Raw genomic sequence first — 3,686 nt, 5'->3', positions numbered from 1 at the left:
AGTATTTTTCATTCCGCACCTACGGGTCTGGATAACATTATTGTAATAAAGAAAGAGTTCCAAAGTCATATAACACGGGTGACACAGTACTAGTAAGAACAAATAGAAGATTAGGTAATAAATTAGCCCCTTTATATTCAGAACAAACCGTAGAAAAGGATTTAGGAACAACAGTTCTAATTAAAGGAAGAGTGGTCCATAAAGACAACCTAAAAAATAAATAATCGATTAAAACTTAAATTAAATTAAAGAAAGGATAAAATTAAAGATACTATATGACCACAGGTACAGAATCTGAGCAATTTACTGCAGGAGTCTTACTGATGTATCACTGATTTAGGATCTCGCAAAATATATGATTAGCTACTTTTATCTCAAAAAATAATGTAATTAATTGATCTTATTAATATTTAATTCATATGTTATACAAATATTGTCATTAAATTTTATTACGATTAGCCTCTTCTATCTCAACAAATAATGTAACTAATTGATCTTGCAATCCTTAGAATTGAATCGAGGACGACTAACACTTAGGAAAGGAAGAGTTATGGAACTCGAACATTCCGAACTTGTCGAAATGTTCGAAAGTCGAATAGTAAGTTTAAGTTTTAGTAATTAAGTCATATTAAGTAAAACTTGTAAACGGTTGGAACAACATCGCCGATCAAAATTATATAATAAACATTTCACTCGCTCTTCTGGACTGAGAATGAGCAAACATAATTTCTATAATATTCTCATAAAATTTTGTAATTGTATACTTAAGAACTCAAAGTACATTCTGCATTTAGTGAGGGGACATCTGTTACATCTAACAATACTAAATAAGAAAAGAGGAGGTCAAAAGAAAAGTAATAAAGTTTTAGTTATAATAAACGTATTCACGCTAATACATGATGTTATTAATAAAGAATTTATAAAGAATACAAAACTTTCATATCCTCATCTTATTAAAATCGTTTTTAGAGCATTTCATTTCCTCTTATTAAATTAAAAGAATAATGCTCTTGCTTTCATACCTGTTATTAATGTGCGATAAGCCTAATTCAAACATATCCAAGTATCTGTCTTAGATTAATGTATTGTGTTAATGTAAGACAATACAAGAATAAATGTAAGAATAAATGAAAAATAATTAATTGTTATATAATTAAACAAGTATCTTGTACCAAACAGTGAGTTAAAATATCCATTTCATTTATGTATGCGAAAATCTTGAAGACTATTGAGTAGATATTTATATACTAAGTTAATAAAATATAAATTAATCAGCATAAACACAATATTTAAAAATGTATGTATTTTATATACCGTTTAATCGTTAAAGCAAATTTCTTCAACAAATTTACTATTTAAAAATATTTAAGTTTATTTATAAATTACTTTAATCATTTATTTTCAACCTCTATGCCACAAAATGAGTTCGTTTTTTAGAATCCGTTTACTTTACAAATACTTATTAACTTAAAAATTATGATTTTAATAACATTTAATTGCTTATACCGACAAGTGTAATCTCACGATAATTGATTGTAGAAAATATAAATAAAAATATCTTAAAAACTAGATAATCTTTTACCTTGCAATAGTTGTTATTTTAAGTCAAATAAGTTTATGATGCGCAGCAAACACGATTTTGAATTTATCGCCGCTATTTCAAAACTGCTTTACTGTGATGATTTTATCTCAAACCTTATTTCCTCCTTTACTGACTCATTTAATCCTTAATATTATACTACTATGTTTTCCTATCGTCAGTTTTTATATATCCTTCGTTTAATGTCAATAGCCTCTTTCTTATTCGATTTCAATATATTAATGCCAATAGAATTACAATACAGTCCTCAATCGATAATTACAATATATACTAAATATATAATAGCATATGGTATTAAATCACGCATACAGAAATCATATGAAACTCCAATGTTTTGTAATTATCATATCAAGTATTCAGCAACTGAAATAAATAAATAAATAAAATAACAAACTTTAAACTGTATACCATTTAATACAACCTTATTTATGAAATTTTTTTTTAGAAATGTATACATTTCTTTTAAAGAAAATGATTTCGTTATTAATTTACTAGCTTCTAAGTAGCACAACAACCCACACGTAGATCTATTTGACGTTATTTAACCGTTTCAGTTAAGTTAGAATGCAGCATTACAATTCAGTGATTTTATTCGCATTCCTTTGCATTTATGTTTGAAATAATATCACTTGAAAACACTCGTGTTAGTTGCGAATATTAGCATTCGAATCAAGTCTGTACTATTTTTATTCTACTATAGGAACATTTGACAAGTGCTTATAAGTTTTAAGTGAGGACGACGCCGGCAACACTTATAAAGTTGTAACCATTTTAATATTTTGCGTTTAAATGGGGATGACATCCACACATACAAAATTACATTTCTGATTAATATTCCAGATATATAAAATAATAATGGTGCACATTTTTGAATTTCAGTTGTGGTTGTCATTGAAGCTGTTTTTATTTTGGAAATGTGCATACAATATTTTTTATTTCGTGCTAATCATATGTATGGGGTCATCTGTTTAAAACATCTTGTTTGGTGGACACAAATCTAGACATATCCAAATATTCGCATGTGTTGCATATTAATCAAAATTAATATTATCGTACACAAAACGCACGTTACATCGAATAACGGAACTGTATCCAAGCCACGCTATACAAATGCAACTGCGATGACAGTATCCTGCAAATATCATATTGCAATTATTTAAAAACTAGATTAAAAAGAAATTTATTCCTACCTTTTGATAGATACTTGTATACAAACAATGCTATAACCGAAAGTCCAAACATGTAAAATAACAAAAAATGAAAGCGTGTGATAAATGTGAAGAAAACAATGTTTTGCCGATATTAACAAAAAACTGCAGTCGATGCATTTTGCCGGACGAACTCGAATAAATGTCACAATTGTATGCAATTTGATCGTATTTTGACATATCAAATTCGACCATTCACAATAAGCTAAACAAACATCAGAGCATACCTTTCAATGAATGGAAACTCCGCCCGCTTCGAACGTAATACATATCCACTGCTTACTTAGTAAGTCATATAGTAACATTAAGCTTTTTTGTGTCTTTTGTGTTTCCGTGTTTACATTTTAATTGTTAACAGATGATATTAAATGTTGTATTGTTAGAAGAAAGTAAATGAACATGGAAGAAAACGCAGAAAATTTAAATAATTTAATATAATGTGTAAAAACACGAAAAATTAATATACGAAAATGCAACCATGAGTGTGCAAAAATAGCAAATCGAGCGTTTGACGTTTAAAAGAGGAGTATGGCGAAATACGACGCGGAGAGTGGAGGTTTTTTTTGGTTGCTTTGGAGCGAATGATATAATATAAATATTAAAAACTGCTACTATAAATATAATAAATAAACTAGGTTAAAATCTTAAAAGCTTTGCAAACTGTTTTATTTTTACAATAACTTAACAAATGTTTGTAATATTGTTCATAATATGAAAGCGGCAGTTTCTGCATATACAAAAGAACATACAATACTTTTTAAAAAACTACAAATAGTTAAAAATCAACAAATGATAATGCTTTTTTCAATGATGACTAGAAAAAAAGGAAGTGCTGGCCTTCTGGTAAATACGGGTAGTAATTATTATTATATAAGGAA

The 3,686-nt window shown here is 27.8% G+C and overlaps 1 long non-coding RNA gene across 1 annotated transcript; it reads right to left on the bottom strand.

Moving 5' to 3' along the window:
• Positions 1-1,425: 1,425 nt before the first annotated feature.
• Positions 1,426-3,214, bottom strand: LOC119672307. Its single transcript, XR_005251879.1, has 3 exons — positions 2,791-3,214; positions 2,022-2,732; positions 1,426-1,963 (listed from the first exon to the last, which is right to left on the bottom strand). It is a non-coding gene; the product is annotated as an uncharacterized LOC119672307 (long non-coding RNA).
• Between the last annotated feature and the right edge of the window lie 472 nt (positions 3,215-3,686).

The sequence above is a fragment of the Teleopsis dalmanni genome, chromosome 1 (assembly GCF_002237135.1).
Source record: "Teleopsis dalmanni isolate 2A chromosome 1, ASM223713v2, whole genome shotgun sequence".
NCBI lineage: Eukaryota > Metazoa > Arthropoda > Insecta > Diptera > Diopsidae > Teleopsis > Teleopsis dalmanni.
Note: the sequence above shows the minus strand (reverse complement) of the source record. Positions and strands in the feature narration are given on the sequence as shown.